The sequence below is a fragment of the Lactuca virosa genome, chromosome 5, assembly GCF_052849685.1.
Source record: "Lactuca virosa cultivar CGN04683 chromosome 5, Lactuca_virosa_CGN04683_v6, whole genome shotgun sequence".
Classification (NCBI taxonomy): Eukaryota; Viridiplantae; Streptophyta; class Magnoliopsida; order Asterales; family Asteraceae; genus Lactuca; species Lactuca virosa.
Genome location: NC_136430.1, coordinates 370,060,949 through 370,075,711, shown reverse-complemented (window position 1 = coordinate 370,075,711; position 14,763 = coordinate 370,060,949). Strand labels below are relative to the sequence as shown.

Below are 14,763 nucleotides of genomic sequence, written 5' to 3'. Positions count from 1 at the left end.
ATTTGAGACATGATGTACCATCCAAGTAGAGATTGGATGAATCTCACATATAACACATTTACAGGAAATGATGAATTAGTCAATCTTTCAAAAGTGACGTGGGATGATTTTGTTAAATCCAGGAAGTGTCGGAAAGCAACCGAGATTCCATCTCATCGGTTCTAGGCTTTAACAATTCAACAACTCTATTTTGAGCTCAATTACCGACCAATCAAACGATGATGAGGTAATTCTTCAATTCAAACCTAGTGAATCTTATCAAATTCCAAAGCAATACGAATTAGGTCCTGACAATTACTTGCTGACATGCTTACACTCTCCCTTTAAAAGACAACATCTTGCTGATACTTATTCAATTTTATCAGATTCCAAATCAATCTGAATTAGGTCCTATCCGACGATTACCTGCTGACATGCTTGGCACGCTCCCTTTATAAAACATCTTGCTGATTGTCACAATCCGAAAATTTTAGAGCAAGCAAGGTCTAAACCCTAACAGAGTACAAGTGAAACCATATTGAAAACCTTGATGCTTTGTGTCAATCTATAACCATGAAGGCATGATTATAAACTAGTAACTAAGTACATATTGAAACCTAAGTTAATTTAAGCTAATGTATGTCAACATAAGTCAAAGGATTAAAGTTAAAACCATAAAAGAATGCACCACAAAGGAGTTTTCGGTTTTAGACTTCTAGAACATATAGATTACGGTTGAGAGAATCCAAGTTCATGGGGTTTTCGGTTGGAGTATGACCGAAATCAACAAGTTTGGACCGAAGTCTCTTGCTTTTGAAATACCATGACCGAAAACTCTTTTCTTGGTTGACTTTAGGACCGAAAACTCTTCTTGGAACATATCTATGGCCGAAAACCCTTTGTTAATTAGTTTACCTTGGCCGAAATCACCTTAAAATATCTAGATATTTAGTCATTTAGGCGGTTGATACATCTTTGCAAGATGATAAGTTACATATCCCAACGTAAACATCACATCAATTTCAATCCCATATATATATATATATATATATATATATATATATATATATATATATATATATATATATGTCAACCGAAAACACCCTCACCATTTCCAATTCTTCACTCTTAAGTTACGTACAATTGCTCTCAAAACTCATCCAAGAACCTTCAAACCTTCATACCCTTTCCCAGATTATCAGTGAATCTTCATAAATCCACCCAAGAACATCAAGAACAACTTCAAGTATTCTAAGGATTCTTGTAAGTATTCATACATAACTAGTGTTACTTAACACTTAAGTTAATCATTTTACTAATTTGAACACAATATTATGTGTTTAAATATTATTAGGATTTCGGAAATTATACGTGTTCTAAACCGGGGATCATCGCAACCACATCGTACCTAACCGAAAACACGCATTCGAGATGAGTTCATACCCCTACGTTTTCACGATTTTTAAATTGTTTTTAGGGGGGAATACAAGTAAAACACAAGAAATCTTGTGTTTAAAAATATAAATTTCTTATTATGTTTTCTTACCGTTTATATGCATTTAAACGTGAAATTTATTAAATATGCAAAACATCGTTACTATTAAATTTACAAACAATTACATAACATGTTAAGACGCAACGGTTTTCACATCAACGGAAACAAACTTATAAACTATAATAGGTATAGTTTATGGAACATATGTACTATTTTACAAAGTTCAGGTTACAATACGGAAACAAACTTATAAACTATAATATGTATAGTTTATGGAAAATAGGTACTATTTTACAAAGCTCATGTTACAATACGGAAACAAACATATAAACTAAAAGGGTTTTTAGTTATTACTCGTAAAAACGTTGAAGCAATTTATGAGACGTCTTCGCGTACTTACCTAACTACCAACCAAGTCCTGACTTATAACCAGAGTCTCTTGTAGGGAAAGCGAGATATTTGTGTATAGATCTATACGAGACTGACAATCCCGCACCTTAACTGTTAGCTACAGTTAGACCGGAAGACCTGGGGTGACAAATGTCGTTAACATTCCGACGCTTGAAGAACGTCGCGATCAGGCCATCTTAGGTTACAGTATGGTTATAAGAACTCAAATGGAGAAAACAACGACACATTTACGTAGTAATATACTTTTTAAACAGACTTAAGGGGTATTAACTCTGTGATTCCTTAGCATATACATCAGGGTTATATACAATTAATATCCGATAGGCAGTGGAATCTATGATTTCCGTCTTACTTCCTATTCTTTGTTTGGTTGTGGGCTTAGGGCAGGATCACCCATTCGACTGTCTGTTCGATCTCGATTATATACAACTCGTATGTACTAAGTGATCATAGGAGGGTATTAACATCACATCTAGTTTACAGGGCAAACACATCTTCAGCTAGTTTTACTTATGAATAAAACTACGTATCATTAAATTAAGTATGACAATTATACTTGTACTTTTCGGTCTTGGAACGTTTAAGACTACAATTCGGTTTTATGGAAAATATAGGATTTTCCAAGATAAACATCATTATTTTACAAGCAAACAGTTTACAATTCAACATTCTGGAAACAAATACGATTACTTACTCTTCGGTTAGGACCATTATTGTTGATACTATGATTTCTTAGTTTATACATCAGGGTTATATATAAATAATATCCGATAGGCAGTTGAATGTGTGATTTCTACCTTACTTCGTGTTCCTTATTTGGTTGTGGGCTTAGGGCAGATCCACACATTCAACTGTCCGTTCAATATTAGTTTATATATAGCTAGTATAAAGTAAGTGATCATAGAATGAACTAGTATGGTCACATTTCTTATTAAGAAAATATAGGATTTTCTGGAGGAACACACAAACACTTTCAAAGAACAAAGAATATACTTTTTATAACAAAAATGCTTATGAACTCACCAACTTTAATGTTGACACTTTCAAAACCACTTGTATTCTCAGGAAAATTAGTAGACAGGTACCCTCTCAGGCGTTACGAAGACGGAGCATAGTAGCATCACGTCTTATCTTTTGCTATAGTTTTAATGTTAAACAAGCAATGTTTTGAACACAATTGTAAATAATATGTTACTAATACAATGGTTGTTGTTGCTTTGATTACTATTATTCAATTGTTATGATATTGTACAAGCCGTCCTCTACCCCCGAACGTTTCCGCCGTTCCGGTTTGGGGGTGTGACACTGATATAGATCCAAATTAGGTCATATCCGACGATTACCTGTTGACATGTATACATGAAATTACAACTAACTGATGGGAATGAAGTAGCTTGAAAACAAGCTCACGACAGGTAGTAGTAGAGAAACTAAAAAATCAAACATAATTTTATAGTCAATCACAAGCAAATAAAGAACTGATACGACTATTTAAAATTAAAGTATGTGGCTTAGTTGAAACTTAAAAACAAAACATACAATTTTTGTAATCCTATAACAAACACTTTTAATTTGACCAAAGAAGAATGAAAAGTGTAGATGAATTTATTATGTTTTTTAATAAATATGATTATTTTCCTTTAGTAGTTTGATAATATTTATAAATTTTTACGCACTCGAACAAGTTTGTAGAGAAATTGAGAAATGTGCTCCTCTGTTGCCCTGCTCTTTGCATTCAATTGTTTGATGGGGCAACCTTGACCAACTTTCACAGTTGGGGGTCATCTTCTACACACCCTCATCATGCTAAAGAAATTACTAAGCATGATTTTGATGATGTTCAATGCACTCATATGGAAACCCCAACCTCAAAAGGGCCCATAAGTGCAAGTGGAAATCCTCCAATCATTCAAAAAAGAATGGAGCGAAACGAAAAAGCAAAGATGTTGGTAGAAACACAATAGATGCAGAGTTACTAGAATACGGGGATGGATTAACAAGGTTGCAAAAATGTTCGTGGAAAAACATACTCTTGCTAACAATATGGATGCCCGTATGGAGAAGTTGGAGAAAATGTAATGGGAACAATTTTATGCAAGATACGACACGACTCTTTTGCTATTCAGTTAATGTGTCAATATTAGGAAAGTTTGGTTACACCGTCGAGTTGTGAGTAATGGGTGAGAAATTCGGGAAGGAAGTATGGATTATTCAGATCACTTTTGGATGTTTTCTTTTTTGCACAATGTATGAAATTTGAATGTTTTTTGGCTTGAGTTTTGGATCTTTTTTGGATGACTTTTTGATGTTATGTTAATGATTTATATGTTATGCAATTTACATGTTATTTGTTATACAATATATATGTTATGTGTTATGCAATACAAGTTATCAGTTTACATGTTACGTAATTCACATTTAACATGTCACATATGGATTCAGATAGTGAATTTTTATCTTTCTTTTTTACTTTGGTGTTGTTGGTTGATGTTAACTTGAAAAAACAAATATGAATTGAAAGAACAAGAGATATCGATTCAACATTAATCGGGCATGTATATACATACGATTTGCTACATAGATCTTCTATACAATGTCACGATATGGCGTGTCTTTCACAAGAAACATATGCACTATTATGCAATCATTTTACAAAAAGAATTTGGTTGCAATATGGTAATACAATAAGCATTGAAGATAAAAATGACTATGTTTTTGACAACTGTAGAATATAATGAACGTTTTCGATTGGTTAAACGAAAATTTCAATAATCCGTACAAATGGTTCATAAATGTTTTCAAGAGGTCCTAAATGCAATGATGCCTTTTGTAAAAGAAATTATAATGCCAACATCTTCTATATTGCAACCACAAATATCTCAAAACGACAATGAAGGCTAAAAGACATATTTCCTAAAGCAATAGGTGCGTTAAATGGAATGACAATGATTGCTATGTTTTTTTTACAACTATAGGACATAATGAACGTTTGAGTTTGAGACTTTTGCCACAAAAGTTATGTACACCGACATGTCTTTATATAATTTTAGGTTTCATTCTTTGACCATATAACAATTTTGTATATTGGCAAATTTGGTTATAGAGCTTTTGGGTTTAAGATTTTTGTATGTTGGCAGTTTTGGTCACTATGTAAAAAATAAATTATAAAAATTGTCCATGTACTGATAATGTCATGTGGAGTTTTTGCTTACAAAAACATTCCATGTATTTTAGATTTTCATATGTTAGTAAGTGTGACTCATATGTACAAATAAATTACAAAAATTATACTCATCATTTATAGAAAAAGTCTTGTATATTTTTTTATAGAAATAATCCATATATTTAAAAAGAAAATCACAAAAATAATCTCTATTAATAAAAAAAATTAATTAAAGCGCCACAAAACAGGATAATATCAGCCTAATTAATTCTTGCAACAAAGTCAAATTGGGACGATGAGAGTTCCAACAAAGTCATATTCGGATAGTTGTTTAAGGTGATTGAATAATCGTAGTTTAGTTGGCGGAACCCATTAAGGGCCAGGGAGCCCATGGTCCCCAAGCTTATTAGTATACTAATATCAAAGAGAAACCTAAAAAATCTAAACTAAGAACCCTTAATTCACGTCGCCAGGTTATTAGAAGTGCTTGATGCTGCCTCAAGACGAGAAGATAGAGATAATATCGATGTTTATAATTTGTCCATCGTTTACTAAATTTTGATGTTTCTTGTTTTCACTGTCTAATTAAAACCGTTACTTTTGCTTCCTGTTTCACACAATCACACAACCGAAGGAGTGGTTTTGTGGGAATATCCGACTTAAAAGAGGTGTTTCATCGTTCTACTTTCACAAACTTAAGAAATTATAATAGAAAATGAGTAGATGTGGTGAAAATTTTAAGAAAATAAAGGAGCAACTTGAGATCAAGATGATTAATGGTTTCAGAAAAAGAACCTTTCATAAAAGATAAGGGAAGCTGGAGGTTGTTTTTATAAATTTTGTTGGATGGAACAGTGGTTTTCATTTCTAGATAGTAATGGAAAATATTTTTATAATAATATTTATTTTTATAAATAATTTATAGATGTACAGAAATATTCGTTTATTATTAACACATTTAAATGTTTCTTTTACTTTGATATTTTTATTGTGTTAACAGAATTAAAAATTATATGGTCTTAGAAAATTATTATTTTTGTAAATGTTAAATATGTCACTACACATTTAAGATTTATTGAGCTTCTATTATATTAATATTTTGTTAAACAAATATATTAATGTTTGTCTATAAACTATAAATATATATTTCATTCGTCTCAAAATTATTGTCCACAGACAAAAAACATACAGATTAAGAAAACATTAATTGTCACTAACTTTAGTAAATGAAATGATAGTTTTACCCTTTTGTTGTATTTAATTTCATGGTAGTTACATTTAATTTCATGGTAGTTTAACTAATAATAAGAGTATTTTGGTAAAAAGAATATTCCTTTTTAGAAGTAGGTTATTATTTTGGGACAAACCAAAAAGGAAACTTGTATTATTAATATGAGACGGAGGAGTATTAACTATACAATAATATTTTTTTTAACATATAGGAATTAAATTTTTATTTGTTAGTTTTCATATTGTTATTTTCTTTTAAGTTGTAAAAATCGTTATATTTTTAATCGAACTTTTATTTATTATATATAATTTATTAGGGGTGTTCGCAGTGCGGTTTGGTGCGGTTTAGAGTGAAAACTGCAAACCGCACCGCATATGCGGTTTACGATTTTTCCAAACCACAAACCGCATTGCGGAAGCCGTAAACCGCAGTATGCGGTGCGGTTTGATACGGTTTGGCAAATGCGGTTTTGCGGTTTATGTGCGGTTTGACAAGATACTTAACCTTATTATTTTTATTGGTATCATTCAATTTTAGATTCGGTAATATTTGAATACGTAATATATATATATATATATATATATATATATATATATATATATATATATATATATATATATATATATATATATATATATATGTCACTATGTTTGCCAATTTATGCGTTGCTTTCCGATTCATATATTTTTGACATTCCTTTTTTTGTTGTTTTGATATAACGACCAACATTAAGAAAAAATAATATAGAACACAACTCCAAATTTATTAAACGATATTGCTGCAATCGGATTAAACAATTGATGCAATTGGATTAAACAATTGATGCAATGATAATTTAAAAAAGATAAATTAAAGAACATGCTACAAGATTCAATTAGTCATAGTTAGAAGTTATCAAATATGCATCACTGTGTTATATCATATTTATGGCTGGAGATTCGATTTGTAGAATATGTATAATAGTTTTTATATGGTAAATATTAATAATGTAATCAAATTATATATATATATATATATATATATATATATATATATATATATATATATATATATATATATATATATATATATATATGCGGTGCGGTGCGGTTTGAACCACAGTTTTCTAACTACAAACCGAACCACATAGTGCGGTTTACAAATATTACAAACCGCACCGCAAAAGTCCAAAACCGCATTATGTGGTGTGGTGCGGTGCGGTGCGGACGGTTTATGCGGGTTGTGCGGTTTCTTGCACACCCCTATAATTTATTAGTGTGAAAATAGTTGTCTTCCGCCCTGTCGAGTTTGTTTCATTTTTTATGTATATATAATTTATGATATGATAAGATCTTTTCAATTTATATTGTTTTAATGTTAGTTGGTTGTAAACACGAAACTTATTAAACCATAAAAAAGATACAAGGATTGATTTTTTGATACCTAATTCCAGTACTCGAAATTTAGATTAATATCCGAAATTCCATATATCTAGTTTTAAAGAGCCCTGATCGCCTGTATATATGTAAATCCACATATCTACGTCTTTATCCCAACCATTAAACATTATCACATTGCCATACAGGCAATTTTTTTTTTTTATATATAAAAAAAAATACTTTCAACTTCAAAAGTCATAGGTGTGGAAATCTTTATCACAACCGTTAAACATTATCACATTGCAATTGACGTTCTTTTTTTTTTTTTTTGTTTCTTGTAAAAAAAAAATTACTTTCAACTTCAAAAGTCATAGGTGCAATAATTGGGGGGAAATGGATGTTGATACTCACCAATAGTTTGTATAATATCATTTATTACAAAGACAAGAAGTTGATGGTCTACTTCTCAACAGCCTTGTTACTCTGCCCCTATGTTTTGTAACATGTCATCAACCAATTTACCTAGTGTAACAAACGAAGATCCACCATTTATCAAAGCCTTCCTGCTTTTCTGACTTATCTTCTCCACTCTTTCCCTGACTGGGTTCGTATCGTCCATCAAGCAATTTATGGCTCTCTCTATCTCATCTGCCATCACCAACTCGGTCCCACTGCTTCTGTATGTCAAACTCAACTCCACAGCCAGTCCCAACTCCCTCACAACCAAAAAAGCATTCAGTTGTTGTTCTGCATTCAATGGCCAAGTTGCAATAGGGACCCCATGCCACATGCTCTCCAAGATGGAGTTCCATCCACAGTGAGACACAAAGCCTTTTACAGCTCCATGTGCAAGTACTTCGATTTGTGGTGCCCAACCACAAACCATTCCTCTATCTTTCATTCTAGCGAAAAACCCATCTGGCATAACCTTTTCATAGCTCGTGTAGTCAGTTGGAGCTCCATGCATGGCTGGTGATGGCTGGCGAATCGACCACAAGAACCGGTGACCACTCCTCTCAAGAGCAATAGCGATCTGCTCTATCTGCGGCTGCTTAAAGCTCCCCATACTCCCGAAGCACAGGAAGAGAACCGACTTCGAAGGTTGTTTGTCGAGCCAGTTTTTTTATCTCAATCGATCCAGTTGACTTATTATGGTCAAGCAACGGTCCAACCGGGTATACAGACGGTTGGGCTACCATTGAATTAACAGCGTATGGTTCGAGCTCAACAAATGAATTTACTATAAATCCTTTGCATTCCTGGAACTTGGTACCAAGATAAAGGAAAGTTTCATACCCACCACCAGTTTTGTCAAATACAGCACCAGGAAGCACATTTACTGGAACATGATTCTGGTAACTCGGGATAAGTGAGTCAGGATCCGATGGGTTAAAACCGAAACCAACTTGGTTGTGGTGAATCGGGAGGTGTAGGAGGAATCCAAGAAAAGCTGTGTTTGAAGTAAAGAAGATGTATGAAGGGACCTTGAATTTGTTGGCTACATCGATCATACAACTGCAGAACATATCAAGTACAAATCCAAGTAGATGTGTTGACTCATCTGATACCAACTCTCTGACTGCTTGTTCAACTTGAGATTTATGGCTCTCGATGAAGAGGGTCGCAAGCTTTTCTAAGGATATAGGCGAAGAGGAAGAGGGTTGAGGTCCTTGAGGAAGAGGGTCGGTGGGATGAATTGTGGTGTATTTTATTCGGGCATTAGAAGCAGCAAGCGACTTTGTGTACGAATCAATATCCGTTTGAGAAGGATTACTGATAGCAAGGACTGTGATGGATAATCTTTCATCTCGATGGACCAAACGCTTTGCAAGTTCTATGGCTGATTTTAGGTGACCATAACCAGGTATAGGTATGAAAACAAGCTCCAACTTCTTCATAGCTGTTATCTGAAGCTGATCAAAGTCCGATCTGAATCTAGAACGATGAGTTATTCAACTTAATTGGTATTACACAAGTAGCCATTTTTATAATGAATACCCCAGTTTATTTCTTAAAAATTGGGTATGTTTACCGATTCTTTTGTAAGTGGGCCGTCTTTGACCCAAGAAAAAATAAAGAAGAAAAGAAAAATTGACGTGTATAACGCTGTTGCATTATTGTTCAAATATTTCATTTATAACTATTGTTATTTAAAAAATATATTTAAATAAAGATCTATTAACCATTCTTTCATCCCAACTAGCAGGAATTACACGTACTGTTGACACCGGGTTAGATCAGGTTTGTTTAAATGTTGGATCAGGAATTACAAAGCGATTGTAGTTGTTGATTCCTCCGGTCAACATGCAGTTTGTTCAAGATCTGTTTTGACTCTTGTTTTGATATTATAAATGTAGTGATACTAAAAACCTTTGTTTTTCTACAATCACAATAAAATAAAATAATAATTACAAAATAAGCTAAAAAATATCTCCTTTATTCAAAACAAATAAATCTCACCAAAAAACCCGCAAGAACAACACATGTTTCCAAGTTCTTTCTAGTATTTTCCTGAGCTAGTGTCGGAAAATCTTGCATCATTTTCAAAAGCAAACACAATATCATTTTCTAAAACAGAAAATAAAATTAATCTTAAAAAAAAAACTTACAATATGCAAATGCTGGTAGCCATTAGAAGTGGGTGTATTATGTTGAAAAGATTTTGCGGGTCCTGGTCTTAGATCAACAACTCGTGTTGGAGAAATTGGAGTCTGTTGAGGTTGCACCCAAGCAAGGACTGGAGGGGGAGAAGGTTGGCTAATAGTAATTTCAAAGAAAAGATCACTGCTATCAAAATGAACATGTGGGTGCTGAGGTGGACGTCTCCAGCTACCATCGTCCAATGAGAGCACATATTCCATAGTTGAGGTTTCCATTCCTGAGTTGACATCTTTAATGTCCATAGTGTCACTTTGCATAGACTGAATTAAGCTATAACCATAATGAAATACAATATAAATACTCGTTATATAATAGGATAAAATTTTTAAAGTATATATGCTAGATAAAATAAATATTGACTTTAAATTTTCATTTGTATTTAAGTCGCTATATGTAGGATACTGTACCTGTGTTCCACATTATCATTTAGTTTGTACTTTCTAAAAAAAATTAAACATAAAGAAAAAAAAGTAAATTTCCATAAATATGAAAATTACTTCATGAAAAAGTAAATTTCCATATTATCATTTAGTTGTACGTTGCTATAAATGTAATGGCCGTAAGGTAGGAAGAAAAAAGTAAATTTTCATAAATCCATGAACTCACTTCATGTTTTTTTTCCATAAATACTGACCTTACTTCATAAATACATGAACTCGCTTCACTGCCATCACCTTCAAAAAAAACATGAAATTCAAGCTCTCCAGTTGTTGTTGGGTAGGAAGAAAAAGAAAATGATGGGAGAGATTTGAACATAAAGATTATCATAGAAGATGAAAGGTCGAACCTTTAGATCTACAGGTGTTCTATGAACTGGAAATTAAAATAACAGCTTCTCTCATAATCATCTTCAGCCCAAAGTTTATCATAAAAAAATAGTTAAGGGGTATTTGTGTAATTTACCGTATTTGGTAGACTGGATTTTTGATATTCTGTTGGGCAGTGAGAGATAAAAGGTACTTGAATGGCTTTACCAAAATCCACACCATGTTCTTGAACAGAGTTAGTGATTATTAGATGCTGACGAAAAGGGGTTAATTCAATTCTGGTTTGTGCAAACTGGAGTGGGAGATTCCCTTCTTCATCTTCCTCATCTATGAAAGATTTTGAAAATCTTCAGATTTATCTACAGTTTCAACTCGGTTCCAAAAGTGTTGCCAAAGAACTAATTATGCCATTCGGATTTCGGAATGGAATTCGTTAATGAATTTTGTATTCTGAAATTTTCACTGAAAAAGAAACGAAAATGTATTGCTTAAATTGTTAAAAGCTGCTCAATTTTAGAAACAATATAAAAAAAAATTATACCTGTAGTAGTTGGAAGAAGAATGGTTTGTATAAATTGCTTTGTTCTCCTTGTTGGCATATTTCCAAAATTAGGATAAAACATCAAAAAAAGAACATAAAGAAAAATATATGTTATAAACTGTAAATATTGGCAAAACAAACGATTGTTACTTAATAAAAATTATTGTTCATACATGTAACATACATGAACTGAGTAATTCAGCAACGATTTGAAACCTCGTGTACAATTCAAGAATCAAGCAGACGAACCTACATAAATTAAAAAGCATAAAATGCCAGAGCAATTCATCTATGTAACTAATAATGTGTTGTTTCCTAGATGGAATGATGGATTAACTGATGGGTTTTTAGCACAACAACATTCCTATGTGATCATGCAACCCTAAATGCTTTGGATCTAAGTTTTTCTCTAGTTATACATGCAAATAGAAATTCCAAAGCAATAACCCTAATAATAGCATACAATTTCAGAAATCAATATGAAAACTAGGGTTTGATTGTTACCTTTCTTGTTATCTCGTAATAACAAGTAATCCACAGATGATCTTGACTCTTGAAAGCTTGAGTGCCTCACGTGTTGCACCTCTAATGGAATCACAAACACCAAAAGAAAATGATGAGTGAGAGAGGGCCATAAATCGGCTAGGGTTTCTTCTTGCGAAGCAGTGGCCGATTTCAAGAGGTCTAGGGGCCTTTATATACTTGTGGCTGCTAGGGTTTCCAGGGAAAACCCCAATTCCTTACTTAGGCTCCAAGCAGCCCATGGACTTCCTTCTAGAAGGCCTTGGACGATTTCTATAGGGCCTCCTATAGATTTCGTCCAACCCATTCCAAGGTAGTCCAGCATACTAGATTGCAACTATCAATGATTTGCACAACCAGTCCCTGTACATTTAATCAGTTCCTTTAATCCCAAAATTAATACCAAATTAATTTATGATTAAGTACTAATTAAATAATATGATTTCCAATTAATATATTATTCTTATAATATATTAATAAATCATTAAATAACCTCTCTCTCCAAAAGTCATCCTGTCAAGTTGCTATGGTGAAGGCAACCAAAAAGGACTATGCTACTATCAGATCAAGTACATATCAATTATAGTTATAGGCTTAAACACCTAATCCAACAGTCTCCCACTTGGATAAGTCTAATTACTAAAATTGCAAGTATGACTTCAGAATCAGATTAGCAATTGTAGCTTTCAAAAGCCGCTGTCGAACTCTGACCTAATCAACGACGCGCCCTTTAGATAATGGATCACATAATCCTTCGTTCTACAAGATATCGTGTGGACAAAGACATGGAACAGAATCATCCACAATGTCCAACAGTTTGTTTCCTGATTTATGATTAGTTTGACAAGGAACTTAATTGAAGACATCAATTCAGTCCTGACCGGGCCCGACACATAAGTCAACACAAAATCATCGAGGGGCCCACGATATCGCTTTTCCCGTTAGGGCAAAAGGAATAGATAAACTTTGACTTATATGCTTGTACTATTTACTCATCAAATCATACACAACAACACGTTTTATAACATCAAGTTACTAATGCGTTTACGCATTATCAATGCACGGAAGAACTCAAGAAGTGGTAATACAGACAACTTCCTTGCATGTCTTGATACAACATTCATGGACTCCGCACTATTTGAGGTCAAGTTATCGTACCTCATGGTAGGGCAATGCGATCTAATCCATTTATCACGTGGAATTTGACTAAGGTACACCGCTACATCTGGTCTAAGAGAACAAAGTCTCCCCCAATACTGTTCAAACTCAGTGGTCTTGTAAGCTCCTACAAGCTTTCAAAACAAAATTGTTGTTTTTTTTTTCAAAGGTGTGCACTATGTTTCCTATTAGATGAAAACCACACAAGCCATGTTGAGCATTGCACATATATTTTGAATACTTACGTCAATTGATGCAGCCATTTCCATTACCAATGTTAGACCTTCCAAATCACCAATGCATTCATGTAGTTTTTCAAGAAACCATGTCCAAGAATCTGTAGTCTCTTTTGGGTAAATTCCATACCCAATAGGCAATATCTGATTGTTGCCATCCATGGCTACTGCATGCAATATGGTGCCTTTGTAATTTCCCTTCAGATGGGCACCATCCATAATAATAACTTTTCTACAAAACCCTCTGAAAGCACTTATCTGCAACAACTTTGTAAAAAACATGAATATATTAAAAATATATTTTGTTTATAAACACTATATATTTACAAAGTTTTAAATTTAATTTATTTATTTACCGCGCATCCAATAGCGAAAAAACAATACTCGAAGCGATCCTCCAAATCAGTTTGTATGCATGCCACAGTCCCATGATTATGTTTCTTCGAGTTGTGAAAATAAATTGGAAGTTTGGAGAAACTTTCTTCAGGGGTCCTCGTTATCAATCCCATAGCAAATTGTCTAGCATGTCACGCTTGTGAATAATTCAAATTAATTTCTAGCAACGCATTCATATCTCTAATTATATCTTTAGGCCTCGAAACTCTCAAACTACCTTGACCCATAATGTCATGTATTAGGGTTCCCACAACTTCACTAGTTGCTTGCCAATGATTTGGGTGTATAAGTAATGAAGAACATGTGTGCTCGTCATTAAACGTCTTAATTTCAAACATTTCAGTTCCTTTAATGACAGCTGCATATAAACGTCAATAACAATTTTCTTGCAAACAAACAACCTGGTACCGAGATTTGGTAGATTTTTGTACCTTAATCTGAAACTTTTCTTTAAAGGCTTTGAATTTAATAGAAGATGCTAGGTCTTTTTTGGTGTTGTAGGTTTGATTCACATATATTTTATCATTCGGGCCTAAACTGTGAAATGGTCCAGGTTCAAGAATAGGTTTTGAACAATCAGGAATGGGAGGTATACAATACCATGGGTTAAAAGCAATTTTTCGTTACGTGTACTGATCTTCCGACAAACCTTCAATTGATTTTTCATCAGATAATCGATCATCAAAATCAGGTACTTCTCCAAACTCGAATAAATTTCGTTGTTCTAATTCTGTCATGCATAAATTTGGTTCTTAATCATTATCTGATACAAAGTTATAAGGAACCGAAGCTCTTTTTTGATAACCTACTCCCACGTCATTTCCTCGTCCACAGGAACGGTTTCC

The 14,763-nt window shown here is 33.3% G+C and overlaps 1 pseudogene; it reads right to left on the bottom strand.

Annotated features, from left to right (window-relative positions):
• Positions 1 to 8,037: 8,037 nt before the first annotated feature.
• LOC145117203 (UDP-glycosyltransferase 71K1-like) lies at positions 8,038 to 9,619 on the bottom strand (annotated as a pseudogene).
• Positions 9,620 to 14,763: the final 5,144 nt, after the last annotated feature.